Raw genomic sequence first — 16494 nt, forward strand, 5'->3', positions numbered from 1 at the left:
TAGACACATAGATGTATCCAGTAGAATAGAGAATCTAGAAATAGATGGATATATACATACACACACACACACACACACACACATATATATACACACACACACATATATGTCATAACTGATTCTATACACAATCAGATGCAATTCAATGGAAGAAAGCTAGACTTTGCAATAAATGGTGCTGGAGAAATTGGTCACCCATAGGCCAAGAAGAGAGGAAAAAAATAAGCTTAACTTTTGCTTAATATTTATATAAAGTTAACTCAAAATGGTATTAGATTTAAATGCAAAAATCCCTAAAGAATTTTTAAAAGGCATTTGAGCTAATAAATGAGTTGAGCAAAACTTCAAGATAAAAAATCAATGTAAAAATCAGTTGTATTTCTATATATTAGCAATGAAAATAAAACTTCATTGAAAATTAAAATTATTTAAATGAAATTTAATTTCATTACACTAGCATCAGAAACAATCAACACTAGGAAATAGTTTAACCAAAGAAGTACAAGATTTGTTCACCAAATACAAAATATAGTCTCAGAAAAAAATTAAAGAGGACCTAAATAAATGGAAAGATACTTCTTGTTCTTGAAATGTATGTCTCGATATTGTTAAGATGACAACACCCTCAAATTGCTCTACAAATTCAGCGTGGCCATTAGAAATTTTCAACTGATTTTTCTTTTTGTAAAAAAAGAGCACACTTACTCTAAAATTGTATGAAAATTCAAAGGGCCCAGAATAGACAAAACAATACTGATAAAAAAAAGAAAAACTTGAAGGTCTCATAGTTCCCAATTTTAAAACTCACAACAAAGCAACAATTATCAAAAGAGTGTGGTGATGGCATATGTAGATAGATAGACAGATAGATAGATAGATAGATAGATAGATAGATAGATAGATAGATAGATAGATAGATCAATCAGTGGAATATAAGTTCAACATCTATGATGAATTGACTTTTGACATGAGTGTCAAATCATTTAATGGGAAAATAATTGTCTTTTCAACAAATGGTGCTAGGGCAGCTTAATATTCATTTTAGAAAGAACAAATTTGGACCTCTGCTTCATAATCTATAAAAAACTAACTCAATATGATTCAAAGACCTGAATCTAAGTGCTAAAACTCTATAAATCTTATGAGAAAACAGAGATAAAGTTTTGTGACCTGGAATTGGGCAGTGCTTTCTTAGCTGTAACACCAGAAAGACAATAAATAAGTAAATAAGAAAAGATTGATAAATTGGACTTCATCAAAATTAGAACTTTTTTGCTTCAAAGAACACCATCAGGAAAGTTAAAGTCTCAAGGAACCACAAATAGCAAAACTTTACTGAAAAAGGAGAACAGAGCTGGAGGACACAGCTTCCTGACTCAAAATTTGCTACAAAGCTATGGTAATCAAAACAGCATGGTGCTTTCCTAAATACAGGCACACAGACTAATAAAATAGAACAGAGATTCCAGAAATAAGCCTTCACATATGTAGTCAAATTATTTTTAACAGGAGTGCCAAGACCATTCGATTGGGAAAATAGCCTTTTCAAAAAAATATTCTGGGAAAACTGCCATACATGCAAAAGAATGAAGTTCAACACTAAATTAACACCATAGTCCATATTACACTCATTACAGTAGCTACTATCAAAAAATGGAAAACAACAAGTGTTGGTAAGTATGTGGAGAAATTAGAACTTTTGTGTACATTGAGAATGTAAAATGATACAACCACTGCAGAAAGCAGTATGAGAGTTCCTCAAAAAAATTAAAACATACTAGCCACATTGTCCAATAATTCCTCTCCTGGTTATATATTCAAAATATTTGAAAGTAATATTTCAAAGTGATATTTGTATACCATGTTCATAGCATCATTCACAGTAACTAAGATGTGGGGAAAACTCTAATGAATGATTGAATTGAAAAATGGAATATACATACAATGGTATATCATTTAGGCTTAAAAAGCGAAGAAATTCTGACATATGCTATCACATGGATGAAACTGGAGCACATTGTGCCATGTGAAATACGCAAGTCACAGAAAAGATATATGCTGGATGATTTCACTTATGTGAAGTACTTAGTGTCGTCAACATTGTAGAGACATAAGGTTGAACTGTGGTTGCCAGTGCCTAGGCATTGGGGTAATGGGGTAATGAGGAATTATTGTTTAATGTGCAGAGAGCTTCAGTTTGGCAAGACGGAAAGAGTTATGGAGATTAATCATGGTGATTGTTGCACAATATTAAGATATTTAATACCACTGAACTTCATATTTAATAATGATAAAGACAGTAAATGTTATGTGTATTCTTACACCATAAAAATTTGTGGAAAAAATGAAGACAAAATAACTTTTTTAAACAAGTGACATTATATGGCTCTGATGTGAGGCAATAAAGAAGACACACCATAATATCTGTATATTCTTAGTAAAAAATTCTAAATATTTTCATAGATAAAATATAAAAATTAAAATGTGACTTATTTGGTGAAACCATTGGCATACATTCTTAAAAAAGGCAATAGAGTCATAATAAAAAGTAAAGTGTGGCTAACTTTCCAGATTAAATGAGACAAAAGAAATGTCAATGTCTAATGAGACATTAAGTGTCATGATGTTTACAACATGAAAACTTGTCAACAACTGGTAAATATTTGGGTGATGTGTTTATAAAATTCCATTTCAATCTTCATTTATCTTTTCCCATTTTAAATAGTTTCAAAATCAGAATTTGGTGGGAAATTTTAAGATATTAAATATCTGTGCAAAAGCGTGAATATTTAAAATAAATTTCTATTTGGAATAAGGGCTTAATTACAACATAAATGAAGTGATATTTTAAAAGTGTATGTTATGTATTGCATGCATTTATGGTGGTATCTAATGACAAATAATAAGGTTATATTTTCATCAAGAGTTTTAATTCCATTGAAATCTTCTCTGAACAGTATTTTGTTGTTCAAAATAAGTAAATTGAAAGAACATCCTATAACAGATTATATAAAAATTAAATATAAAAAGACCTTTTAATATATATGAATGTTGTATACATATATGTTTACATATGTGTGTGTGTTTTATATGTGTGTGTATGTGTGTGTAAGTATATGTATATCATATCAGAAAAATATTTGGTCACGTGTTCAGGCAAATGTTTGATTTTGTTGACTAGTGATGGTGTTAAATCATTTTCAGATATTTTATGGCATGTAAATATTGCTGCCCTGGGACATCCAACTGATACCACGAACTTCCGAGCTTCAATGAAGGTGTGTTCATCATGTAGAATTAGAAATTTATTGATTGAATATAATTGTCAACCATGGGATTATGGACTTGTAATCTAAGCATTTTTTAAAAGGAAGCATATTTTATTAATTTCATTGGCACCTGATTGGTCTTCTTGATCATTTTAGTGTTTTATGTAGTGGAGGTCTCAATTAAGCAAGAAGGACTGTGAAAGAAATTTTCCTTTCTGTCACACATAACATTGTAAAAATAAAAAGTGATAAGTAACATTGAATATAATAAAACCTAAGGCCAGAATACCCCTCTGTCGATGCAAGAATGGAATAATATTGGAGGGCTGGGATAATATTTGAGGGGTGAGATAATATTGAAATATTTAAGAAAAATGCTTAAGGAAGAAAGATCTCATCTTTCTTATTGTTTAGTACTCTCCATCTCACAGCACCTCATTGTAGAAACTACAGTAAGCCCTTATTGAGTGTGGCTATACAGAAGGAAGTCCTCATTTTAAATATTCAAAGTTTTTCTCCATTTTTATCTTACATGAACAGTGTTAATATGGGAGTGGATAATATAGTCCCTTACAATATAATATGGGAATCTTAATATGGGATCTCTGTTGCCAAAAGATACAAAGTGAACTTCCTGGTTCATGGTTATATGGGAATCACAGCAGACCCAAAATAGCAGGTGGAGACTATGTAGATAGACTCAAGGGCATCTGCAGTAATAAGGGCTGATGTAGAGCTGCCACATCCCAGGAGAGGCTATAAATATGTACAATTAATACAAAAAGAAGACTAATATAAAAAAAAAAATTGGGAATTGGCATGAGATATGCCATCAATGACAGCATGGGGTGATACAAGCAGTTATCAACTAAGAGCAAAATCTGGACTAGTGATTTCTAATCAGAGGCTACTGAGGATATCACTTTTACTTGACCCCCATACGGTCAAATAATTCACACGAGTCCACTGTGAATCCACTTCATATCTTGGAAATTAGCAATAAAGTATGTATGGAAAATATTCTTTTAAAAGAACATTTTATCTAACAGAAACTGCATTACTTATGGGCATATAAAATTATCAAATTAGAAGGACTTTTCTGGATTTTAACAAATCCCCATCTCGCTTACCATAATGAGGATTTTTAATGGAGAAGAATGACTTAAAAGGAAACAAAACAAGGAAGGAATAAAATGAGTTATCTTTATGTCTGAATATAGTGTCAGTAAATTTGGGACCACACATAAACAATGTAAAGTGTGTATAAGATAGAAAAAATCTATACTAAAGAGATATAAATTCTCTCTATGGAAAGACTGAGGTAAATTTTATACACACACACACACACACACACACACACACCACTTGAATAAGATTATTGAATGAACGTTCATCGGATGCCACTAACTAGGAGGAACATTATATAAAGTAACCAAGATGTCCAATGTCACTGTATCATCATATATTCTAGAGGTTTGGGAGAAACAAGAGGTTTTAGAATCATTTAAGTTTGAAGTGCAAATAAAAGAATGATGAAAGACTGGACTTGAGAAATAGAAAGAATTAGGTCATGGATTGTCTACTAAAATGTTTTTTAAAAGGGAGGGCTATGATTTGATACGTGTTTTGGCTTGATCACTGCCTTAGCAGTATGAAAAATTCACATAAAGATGGAAGATACTTGAGCAGAGAGATTACTTATGAAATATTTGTAGTAATCCTGGAGATTCAAGATGAAGATCTGCTCAAAGTAAATTATTAATGGCAGGAATCCACAGGTGAAAAGAAATTTGAAAGATATTTGAGAGTGAAATTGATAGTATTCAGTAAATGGTTGGCGAAGGTTACTGAGGGAAAAAGTGAAGACATGGACCCTTCCTTAAATATATATGTTTATAATTGGATGACCACTAGTGCCATTTGTATAAAGTTAGAAAAAGCAGGGGTGAAGTGGGTTTGAGTCAGAGATCAAAAAGAGGAAATACTGAGTTCAGTTTTTAAGTTGAATTCGTTTTCACTAGCACATCAAAGAGAAGATGTCTTGCAACAAACATTCTCTTCAGAAACTCAAAACTAGGGATATGAATGTGCTGGTCAGTGACTTACCTATCTACCATCCTCTTGTGCTTCTAAGCTCTCTGACTGGGACTACAGGCATGCACCACCACGCCCACCTAATTTTTGTATTTTTAGTAGAGACGGGGTTTCACCACGTTAGGCAGGATGGTCTCAATCTTGACCTCGTGATCTGACTGCCTTGGCCTCCCAAAGTGCTGTGCTGGGATTATAGGCGTCAGCACTTATTTGCAAAAAGAAAGTTTACATTCCTTCCATTATATTAAAACTAATGTAGATATTTATATGATACAGAGGAAACTAAACATCAGGATTTGGATTCAGTTTTAGCTGGGACAAGACGTGAAATAAATATTGAAATTATTATAATATCCATATTTTCTGAATGGATTACATTGAGAAAATGTTTCTTTTCTTTTTCATTCATTTTGATTAACTAACAATCTTACCAGAAATGGAATGTCATGGCAAATACATCAGTATACTCAACTCAAATCTTTAATATTATTCTTTACACAAATAGTTTGTAATATCAAAAAAATCACTTTCCTGACAGGAAGTAAAAAGAATAACAAAAGCACTAAAATGAAAGCCAGCATTCCACTGAGTTAGACAGAAATTCATTTAACTGGTTAGGATTCTGTCTGAAATAACTGCGCTCAATTTGTTAATAGGTCTGTGAGTTCTTTTATAGGCTGTAAATTTTGAAACTGTTCCACTGACAGTTCAACATTCACAAAACTAGCTCTAGTTCTATCAACTCACTGCATGAATTGTAAATTTCACATTTGGCAAGCAACAGAAATTACTTTACCTACAGTGAGTATTCTGAAATGTAATTTAAGGCATGGTGTTTAGTCTTCTGTTTGTTAATAGCATCTACTGAGAAATAACTTTTATTGAGAAGCCAAACAACTGGAATTTATTTCATGCTCTATAATTTTATGAGAAACAAATGATAATAAACAGACTGATAGCATGACTATATTCACAAAAGCAACTAGGGATTACAGTCAGTATAGATACTATGTTAATAATTGTACTTTTTACAGTAAGATACTTGATGTATATAGAATAAATCCATACTTATTAAAGGTAGCATATTGAACTCTCAGAAGAGGTGAGGTTATTTGCGAAGTTTAGATTCCGGAGCCTAACTGCTTGAATTTCAATTAGTATTCACTGTAGTTTTTGTATTAAATGCAGATTGTGTTAATCTAGCTAAGAACAAAACAGGAACCTACACATTAGGGTGTTGGTTAATTATCTTTTCATTACAAATATTTATTTAATTACACAATATAAACTTTTAAAGACCTGCTTATTATTCCCCCCATTTTACAGATGAGAAAACTAACACATTCAGTGGTGAAGAAACATGCCTAAGTTTACCAGCCAGTAAGTATTAAACTCATGTTATCAAACCAGCTAATACTCCATGGATGCCAAGGATATTTATTCTATTAAGAATTCTGTTCTAAATGTATAACTGTAAAATAAAAAAATATCTTACGATGATCTTAGGATGATCTAGCGGTCTTACTGGACTCACTAAAAGAAGATTACAATGTCTAATTTTTAAGAGAATATAATCTGAATTGATAATTATAAATGTCATTTATTTACCTAAAGAGATCACCAAAATATGTTTTGGACTCTTAGCTGACTATACATTAAATGCAGAGTTCACTTAGGCCCCATGTACTAGAAAATATCATGTCACTCTAGATAGTCATTGTCATTATTACTCTTAGAGTTTACCTAATGGTCATTTAAAAATATGTAAGCTTGCATTTTTAACCTTCTTTTACTGGAGTTAATAAGTGAGAGTTTGAGGTTCATTGCACTGATGTAGCTCTCCTTACCTGATCATTTGTCAAAACTCTTATGTGTATTTATTACTTATATGTGTAAATGTATATTTCTGTGACCAACCAGCCATGGAATACATGTCCAGCCTGTAGGTTCTCTATGGTTGTTTAGTAAATCTTAACACATGTTTTTGTTTACTTGTTTGTTTTAGTTTCCTACAGACGCTTTGAATCATGGACTTACTTACGTTTCACAAATTGAGAGATGAAAATTTTATAGTAAAATATCTGTATTGCTTCCCTATAACAATTGTTCTAGACTTTCAAAATGCCTTTTTGTACTTTTCTTATATCTGACCTAACCTTATTTCTCACATCCTCTTCCTTTGACTTTAATATCTACTTAATCAATATCTTTGATATCTATTATTGATCGTGGTAATGAATGAATTCTTTAATTTGTATAAATAAAGACTGGTATTTACATGTGTATTGCAAATAAGGAAACAAAGCAAAGCAAATCACACGATACCTTTTAGGGTATTTAAAATCTTGAAGTTTCAGAGTCAGGGCCAAAGGAAGTTTAACCAAAACAGTTATGATAAAAATTGGCATATCCTAAGACCATCAATGGTGATATATTTAATAATACTTACTAAATACTTAACTATGCATACTTATGGGCACAGTATATTTATAACCAAAGGTGAATGAAATATCTGAATTTGAAATACACACTATTTAGAAGAGTATTTGTAACCTTATTAAAGATATATTTGCATGATCTGAATGCTTTTCTTATGGCAGGCAGGAATAAAAGCTGTGAACAAAGTCTGAAAAGCATAATGACCAACTCTAACACATATAGGATACTACGTTAGAGGACCACAGCAGACAGGAATCATGGAAGGAGATATGTGAATTGAATCTGATGTGGAAGGCACTGGCAACCTCTCTTCATAAAATAGAAATGTGTACCGTCTTTAGTGTTGTGGATTGCTGATGATTGAGCAATTACTGTGAACCACTGACTCAGAGCTCAGATGTGGTTGTTGCTGTTATTGTTTGTCTTTTTGTTGTGCATGCTGAAATACTTCCATATCCAACTGCTTTGGGGCATAAATAGTAATCCTTGATAGTGTGACATATTTTTTTCTATTTGTAAACATTATATTGAAGTATCATAAACCATACAGTGAGGCACACAAATCATAGGTGTTCTCTTCAATGAATTTTCACCAAGTGAATGTCTCCACGTAACTACCATTTAGATTTTGAAAAAGAAAACATAAACAGGACCACAGATAACTGCCTCGCCTCTTTCAGACACTAAACCCTCTAAGGAGAATCCGACTTGACTTCTAGACCATAGACATATTTTACCAGGTTCTAGATTTTATATAAATAAACATATACAGCATATACTCTTATGTCTACTTCTCTTACTTAACATTGTGATTTTCAGTTTCATCCATATTATTTTATATGTAGTTTTAAATAATTCATTCTCAGTGTTCACAATAGAATTTTCTGCAGTACTAGAGTACTTCTATATCTGACCTGTCATATTGATGCTGTAAAATAACGGTAGCCATTATTCACGTACAGGTACTTAGTACTTAAAATATGATTAGTGCAAATGAGCAACTAAGCATTCCAAGCAGTATACCACTCATTCTTATGTAGAATACTATTTGGGTATTTCATGTTTATACTGTTTGGAATGCTATTGTTTTGCATTATATTTATATGTCTTTTCGTTTTGAGACGGAGTCTCACTCCGTCATTCAGGCTGGAGTGCAGGGTGCGATCTCGGCTCTGAAAGATTCTCCCTGGGGCCTGAAAGCTTAAGGGAATGGGTAGCTGCTCCCTCCTCAGACCCAGTCCCAAGGCTCAAGACCACTTGCGCCAGCAGCGTTCGTCAGCAAGATAGCAGAAGCAGGCAGAGAGCTGGCCAGAAGATACGTAACCCCTGAAGATCCAGAGGGAGGCTGTCCGGGTGCTACGTAGCAGTCAGGTCAGAGAGGGACACTTCGTGTTTACAGAGGACTATAAAACCCATGCCCTGTCCTCACTTGGGGCTGATGCCGTTTTAGGCCCCAGCCTGCCTGCACCCAGACGCTCATTAAAACAGCGTGTCGCTCCACATTGCCTCGTGTTGTTTGTTGGCACTCTCTGGGCGTTCAAATTCATACAAGAACCTTGAAGGCCCACTGCAACCTCCACCTCCCAGATTCGAGTGATTTTCCTGTCTCAGCCTCCCGAGTAGCTGGGATTACAGGTGTGCACCACCACGCCAAGCTAATTTTGTATTTTTGTTAGAGACAGGGTTTCACCATGTTGACCAGGCTGATCTCGAACTCCTGACCTCAGGTGATCTGCCCACCTTGGTCTCCCAAAGTACTGGGATTACAGACGTGAGCCACTGCAGCCGGCCTACTTTTTTATTTCTTTGGGGTAAAATATGTATATATTTCCATTAAGTACTTATGTAGGAGTCATATTACAACCTGTAACTTTAACAGATTCTGTCAAATTATTTTTCAAATAGGTTGCACCAAAGTATCCTCTTAACAGCAGAGTATGTGTGCTCTATCTAGTTACTCCACATTCTCATTAACTATATTGTCTGTCTCTCAATTTTACATTTTGGTAGATATTCGATATAGCAATTGTGATTTTTACTTCCATTTTTCTTATTACTCAAGAAAGGGAACATTTTTTCATACATTATGAGAATGGCAGTTCACCAATGTGATCTTCCTCCCAAACACTCATAACCCAATGTATCAGAAAAATCCAATTGAGCGGCATTCTAGAAAAAAGCTGACCAGTACTTTTCACACTTTGAAAGCAATGAAAATCATGAAAAGTCTGAGAATCTGTCACTGTCAAGGAAAGCTTCAGCTACATGACCACTAAACGTAATGTGGTTTGCTGAACGGGAACTTGGACCAGTAAAAGTACAGCAAGTAAACCCTGAGACATTCTGAAAAAGGCGTAGACTTTAGTTACTAATAATGTGTCCCATTAGTTCATTAATTGTAGTGAATACACCATATTCATGTAATATGTCAATAATACAAGAATATTAGTGTAGGTTATATGGGAATTCTCTGTACTATCATCACAAATTCTCTCTCAATCTACAACTGTCCTAAAATGAAAAATTTAAACACATAGACCTAGAATGTTTTTTTTTTGCATTGTTTGACTGTCCAGAATCATACTCCTAAATCTTAATAAACAACTTTAAAATACTCTACTAATAAAGATATTGCTCAATCTTAGAGTAGAAATTGAAGTTTCATGTCTATACATGTTTAAAAGAATTATTTTATTTTTTTCAAACTTCAATGTAAAAGGTCACTAAATTCTTAAAGGTACTTTTTGTAGACTCTGAATGAGAGACTAAAAGGAACGTAGATTTCTAAACTGCCTCACAGCACTGATACTCCATGATTGACTTACTGTGACAAATAGTAAATGAGATTTTTTTTTTAAAGTCCACAATGCCACAGTGAGTAGTTTTTCTGCCCCAAGCATGCAGTAGGTAAAAGAAGCCAAATATGTCTTTTTGAGAAGGAAACATCACTTTTATTTTATCAACACATGAGATTAATTTCAGTAGAGCTGATCTCCATGAATATATTTCCCTTCTGACATTGCCAAGGTCAATGGAATTTTAACTTCCTGGTGCATTTGTACTGGCTACACAGCTTAAGCCTTCATAGAGCAAATATAACTCACCATCTATTAAGTTTGCTCTTTAAAGTTCAAGTTGAATATTTCTATTTGTAGCTCAGCCTTTACATGCTCTGCTGGTTTTTTCTCTGTGCCATATTCCTTGGCTTCTTTTATGTACCTAAGATCTCAGATTATATTGATTAAGGTTTCTTAGTGAACACCAAAAAAAAAAAAAAAAAAAGGAAAAAAAAGATTATTGGATTTAAAGCAATAATTACTCATGAGCACTGAGCTTGCAAGCATAAACTAGGGTTGATGTTTACTATAATTAGAATTATGTGGTGATGAGAAAATTCAGTGTTATGTGTATATGTGTGGAAGAATGGGTAATGTGGTGGCCTTTTTAGACCATGTGACTTATGTGATTGTTCCAGACAGATTTTTAAATGAATGACTTCAAGCAATATACAAAGTAGAATAATGTACACAGATAAAAAATAAAAATATTGAATTTATACATCTTAAATCATTTGATTTTAAACTAAATCTGTACTCTAGACATTTATCTTTACATATTTGATCCATTTGAAACATCTTTTAAGTTTTAGCAATTTATCATTTTTTTTAATGAAGAACTCTATCGAAGCTGTTCCTCTAAATTTGCCAATTCTAATACTGCCAGTTAAAGTAAACAACCCTGCAGTTTGATAAACGAAAGTTCTGTTGTATATTTCAAAAAGTAAAATACAACCAAGCACATCTGCTTGGGTACACTAAGGCATAAATATGATTTTACTTTTAATGAAAAACTCGCCTGTTGTTTAATGAATGAATTTCTTTATTAAATTTAACTTTTATTTTAAGTTCACGGGTACATATGCGTTTTTGTTATGTAGGTAAACTTGTATTGTGGGGGTCTGTTTTATAGATTATTTTGACACCCAGATATTAAGCCTAGTACCCACCATTTTTTCTAATCCTCTCCCTCCTCCCACCTTCCAGTGGGAGGCCTCAGTGTCTGTTTTTTTCTTTTATTTGTCGATAAGTTGTCATCATTTAGTTCCCACTTATAAGTGAGAACATGCAGTATTTGGTTTTCTGTTCCTGCATTAGTTTGTTAAGGATAATGACCTCCAGCTCCATCCATGTTCTTGCAAAGGACATGAACTTGTTTTTTATGGCTACATAGTATTTTATTGTGGGATCTGGCCAGCAGCCTGAAATGTAACGGGGCTCTCTCTTTGTTCCCAGGTGGATCGGCAGGTCGAGAAATAATAGACACACACAAGATAGAGAAAGCTGGGTCCAGGGGTGTTACCGCCTTCTGGTCCCGCGGTGCCAACAATGCACTGGATATACCAGCATTTATTATTACGTTTAGTGAGGGCCGGGGTAGGTTAGTGAGGGATTTAGGGTCATTTGATTATGAGGTGAGATGGTTATATGGGCATGAAGTAATTCTTTAACATAACATCTGTATGCAGAAGTACAGTGTACAGAGATAAGAATTTACAATATAGTGTGGGCATCAGTAATTTCTAACAGAGCCTTAAAACAGAACCACGGTCTTTCCATAACCTATGATTAGCAAGATATTAATCAGCAGTAACAGTTGCAGCAAGAGTTGGGTACAAACAATCCATAGTAACAGGACGTGAAGCTGGACAAACAGTTAGACCAGAAATTCTCAGAAGGGAGTATGCCTTAACCCCAAAGAGGCCTAGAAGAGCCGGGGCAAGATGAGGGCGTTTGTAGCCCTATCTTATCCATATGGACAGGCGCCCCCCATGTGTCCATTTATAGGCTCTCCACAAGGGTTGCATTCCATTCCCTGAGCTATGAACATCTGTTTTTCTGGGATAGGAATCTTGGTGATGTGAAACCTCCCTGACCGCAAGTCCATTCATAGGCTCTCTGTAGGGGGAACACATCACGTGCTGTTGGCTCATTCTGGCAGTCCAACCTGGCATTGTCTTTATACAATCCTGCATACAATTTTGTATTTACAATAATCAGGAACATTTCATCTTTTATTCCATAGCAATAGTTTCAGGGGGTCTCCCTACAGTATTCCGTGGTGTATATGTACCACATTTTCTTTTTCCAGTTTTCCTTTGATAGGCATTTAAGTTGATTCCATGTCTTTGCTCTTGTGAATGGTGCTACGATGAACATATGCATGCATTTCTTTATGATAGAATGATTTACATTCCTTTGGGTATGTACCCAGCAATGGGAATTCTGAGTCAAACAGTGTTTCTGTTTTAGGATAGGTCTTTGAAGTAATCACCACACTGTTTTTCATAATACTTAAACTAATTTATAATCCCACCAACAGTGTACAAGCATTCTTTTTTCTCCACAACCTCACCAGCATCTATTATTTTTTGACTTTTTATTAATAGCCATTCTGACTGCTGTGAGATGGTATCCGATTGTGGTTTTGATTTGCATTTCTCTAATAATCAGTGATGTTGAACTTTTTATATGTGCTTGTTGGTGGCATGTATGTCTTCCTTTGTAAAATGTCTGTGCATGTCCTTTATTCACTTTTTAATGGGGTAATTTGGTATTTTCTTGCAAATTTGTTTAAGTTCTTTTTAACTTTCTATTAGTTTCAGCACAAAGAGTGCAGAAACTCTTTAATTACATCCCATTTGTCAATTTTTGCTTTTGCTGCAATTGTTTTTTGTGTCTTTGTCATGAAATCTTTGTTATTCCTAAGTCCAGAATGGTATTCCCTAAGTTGTCTTCCAGGGTTTTTATAATTGTGGGTTTTACATTTAACTCTTTAATCTATCTTGAGTTAATTTTTGTATATGGTGTAAGGAAAGGATCCAGTTTCAATCTTCTGCATATGGCTAGCCAGTTATCCCAGCGCCATTTGTTGAATAGAGTGTCCTTTTCCCATTGCTTTTTTTTGTCAGTTTGTTGAAAATCAGACAGTTGTAGGTGTGCAGCCTTGTGTCTGGGCTCTATTCTGTTCCATTGGAATATGTGTCTGTTTTTGTACTATGATGGCCTTTTCCTTCTTAATTTGCCTTATAGACAACTTGCCACCTGGCAACATTTGGATATGATAACATTTGTATAAACATAAATGTAAAAATTTTTAAATGAGAATTTCAGACTATTGAAGAAAATAATATTAAAGAGATTCATCAGGGAAATAATTTTTCTATTTCATGGTTTCTTTCAAAATATCTAACATTGTTCTTTTTTATTCTAGTAACAGAATCCTATGTTTTTTGGGGGGATAGTTCCTCCCTTACTTGATGTGGTCAAGTGAGGCCTTCAGCATGAGAAACACAGTGGTAGAATTATGAGCCAGGTCGGCCAGTATCTGCCAGCTCCTTGGGCATGGTTTTTGGTTGAGAAAACGGCATATGACACAAACTGGGACAGTCAGATTTGTTTTACTGAATTGAAAGGACACAGAAAGATGACATTTTCTTTTAAAGGTTATTAAGAGTAAGATACATTTTAGCCTAAACCTTCTGGTGCTTATTTGTTCCACCATGTGGAAACATCCCTCAAGAGAATGAGTCTGCCTGTACGAGCATGGAGCCAAAACACAGACAGGCATAGCCCGGAAAATATTTTTGAGTGCTTCTCTCAAGCCGTACCTAAAGCTACTTATAGCTTGACCTTCTCAGTGAGACTCTGAACGCTTTGCATTTGATTTCTGTCCCTTTCATTGAAACATAAGAGAATAATATGTGAAAGCATACATATATAGTTATTTCCTTCATCTATGTCCCCGTCTGGTTTCTGGCCAACATTGTTTATAGCAATTGTAATGGACTGAATGTGTATATGTCCTCAAAATTTATATGTTGAAATCCTAACCCTCAAGGTTATTAAGAGGTAGGGCCTCTGAGAGATGACGAGGTCCTGAAGGTGGAGTTCTCATAAATGACATTATTGCTCTGATTACAGAGACCCCAGAGAGATCCTGTGCCCCTTCCTACATGTGAGACCAGAGTGAGAAGATGGCCATCTGTGAGGAACTGGGTCCTCACCAGACCCAATCTGCCTGAGCCGTGACCTTACACCGAATCTGCCTGAACCGTGACCTTATACTTTCCAGCCTCCAGAACTGTGAGAAATAAACTTCTGGTTTTTTTTGTAAGCCAGTCAGTCTGTGGGGTTATACTATAGCTGGCTAGCCTGAACTAAAACAGCAGTCCATGATAAATGCCATATATACATTAGGTTGCCAAATACACAACCACCTTAAGCTTTTTAGGAAGTCACAACTATGAGAAAAGTCAGTTCTAGCAGGGGTTTCAGTAAGGTGATTCTGCTTTGTGACAATGGAATCTTTGTAAAAACAGAATTAAAAAAAAAAAAAAAACCCAAAACTGTTGTACAGACATTCTCCTTTGATTGATTGTGTTTCAGAAAAACACTAATTGTTCTTTTTGGGAATACAGTTCAGAAATTAAAATGTATACATGCCAAATCAGTAAAATCTAAAAGAGCAAAATTGAAGAATTTTGCCATTAATCTGCATTTAGCCCCATTTGTCATCCAAAAGAGTAATGATCCCATTTTATCAATGTCAAGTTTTAATGCCTTACTTTTATGGCAGGGGCTCTATTTTCTTTCACCTGGTGCACTTTTAAATTTCACAATTAAAGAACAGCATTTACTAAGCTTTAATTAAGTTTGATTAATATGTATGAATATTTCACTCCTATTACTGGAAAAAATTTTTGGACTTTGTTTCAGTAGATGACATGCCAGTCTAATATAAAAATCAGACTTTTAGTTTTGAAATTTTGGCAGATTTTGCTTTGTGGACTATTCCAGTGAATCAAATAATTTCATGTGGTGTATGAGCTTAATGGCATTGGAAACTGCAGGGCCTTGGCTTGTTTTAAATCAGAATTAGAGATGTGCCAACCTGTCACAACTCCTATGCACAAAGTACACTATAGTTCTTCACACCCTTTTGAGTTCATATCAATCATTTGAAAATAACATTTTTCCCTCAGAATGAGCTGTCACTATCAATTTGAATAGTGGCTGTTGCGCTGGAATTTATCCAAATTTTCAGCAAGCCATTTGGTTCATTATATCACAAACCAAATGACTCACAAAACCGTATTTTTTCGTACCGTTTTAAACCAAATACAGTAATATCTCTGCATGGATTTCAGTAATAATTAAGATATTTTAATGCAAATATCTATTTAGATTTCTATTTTTTCCTATTTCATTAGTATTTCTGATTCACTTTGCGATACTCAATTAAAAGCCATTTTTCTCAGTTGCAAATGTGTTTCATTCAGTGGTACTCTAGTCCTGGCTATATGTGATTACCAAAATGCAAACAAATTTTGTGATGTCCTGTTCCTGTTAGAAAACTGTAAAACACTAAATGTCATTCAATAAAGATCGTGCTCATGGTAAAAGAATACTTGTGAAACATAGATCTGAATAAAAAAGATTTTTCTCATTTTAGCACAGTTACCATACATGGCATTTCATAAAAGTCCTGTGATTCTAGGATGTTACTTGCACTGATGTGTCATTAAATGTGGCCCAATCTTTTTCGTGGGACCCACAATGTAAAATCAGCTGCATTTTTTCCTAGAGGAAAACATCTACTGCCCTTCTCTCCTTGCGTTTTTGTTTCATTCTAT

General features: G+C 34.2%; 1 long non-coding RNA gene across 1 annotated transcript; it reads left to right on the forward strand.

Moving 5' to 3' along the window:
* The first annotated feature begins 3207 nt into the window (after positions 1-3207).
* Positions 3208-15053, forward strand: LOC139362145 (uncharacterized). Its single transcript, XR_011620476.1, has 3 exons — positions 3208-3278; positions 6690-6743; positions 14783-15053. It is a non-coding gene; the product is annotated as an uncharacterized lncRNA (long non-coding RNA).
* The last annotated feature ends 1441 nt before the right edge of the window (positions 15054-16494 follow it).

Source organism: Macaca nemestrina, chromosome 3 (genome assembly GCF_043159975.1).
Source record: "Macaca nemestrina isolate mMacNem1 chromosome 3, mMacNem.hap1, whole genome shotgun sequence".
NCBI classification, from domain to species: Eukaryota; Metazoa; Chordata; class Mammalia; order Primates; family Cercopithecidae; genus Macaca; species Macaca nemestrina.